At 34.5% G+C, this 1,087-nt stretch overlaps 1 protein-coding gene across 1 annotated transcript in view; it reads right to left on the reverse strand.

The window, feature by feature from the left end:
* The window catches only part of NAEGRDRAFT_58945 (uncharacterized protein), a gene marked incomplete at its 3' end in the record, with an annotated part of 8,511 nt that overhangs the window by 473 nt on the left and 6,951 nt on the right, over positions 1-1,087 (reverse strand). The gene's annotated exons all lie outside the window — the stretch shown is intronic.

Raw genomic sequence — 1,087 nt, forward strand, 5'->3', positions numbered from 1 at the left:
GGTATGAGTGATGAAATTTGTCCTTGATGTCATTTGCAATGGATTCCTTGTTGGTGAACTATCAATTTTTGGATACGAGTACTATATCAGAAATATTGAATAATTTGAATTTCTTCTTGGATTATGCATTATCAGATGAAAATGTGAGAGTTTCAGTAGGTGTGGATACCTTACTTGATAATTGTATTGAATCTGCTTACAAATATATTAAGGATCGTCAATATGTCAACAATCAGACTTCAAACTCTTATTATTTACATGCTGCACTCAAGAAAATATCCATGCTTCAAGCAAGAAGCTCTGCAATTGGAAGTTCTGGAAAGAGTAAGAAGGGTCCTTTCTTTTCTTCTGTTTTACATAGGAATACTGTATATGATTTCCCAAAATCTATTATTGACCCTGTTACAGAATCTAAAATAGTATTCTATTCTGATTTCTTTTCATTTGCTACTTTAAGTTCAACGATTGTGAAGAAACCTTTCGTTTCAGTACTGACCGTTTCGGATGATGTGTTTTCACTGAATAGTAGACTGGAAATGACTCATATATCTGAAAGTCAAACCACGTATTCGAAACTTATTTCTAGAATTGTGTCTATTGATTTCTCAGAACTGCCAGTTCAAGTAAATGGGAGTAAGATTTCCTACATCATTCCTTATAACACTACTGACAAAGAAGAACCAGCTCAATTTGCCAATTTAGAGTTACTTGAAAAGAACACAACTGTCACTTGTGGAGATTTCAGAAATGGATCACCAACCATCTTGAGAAGTGATTGCACATTACAAACAAGAAATACCACTCATGTGGTTTGTACATGTGTTAGTTTTACAAATGTCTTTGTTGTAGAAACTACAGTTGTGACCTATCATTCCTATGTCTATGTGGTTGCCATTGTAGTTTCTTCCATTGTAGCTTGTGTTTTATTCTTGCTGATTGCTATTGGTGTACTCGTCTCGATCATTAAAATTAGGAGAAACAAAGGAACAACTGCCAACAAACCAGAAACAGTAACAAATACTTCAACCTTCTCACTCAGAGTTCAGGAAGTTGAAATTGAAACATCATCCTATGGAAGGGGTCAAAC

This window comes from Naegleria gruberi (assembly GCF_000004985.1).
Source record: "Naegleria gruberi genomic scaffold NAEGRscaffold_45, whole genome shotgun sequence".
Lineage (NCBI taxonomy): Eukaryota > Heterolobosea > Eutetramitea > Acrasida > Naegleriidae > Naegleria > Naegleria gruberi.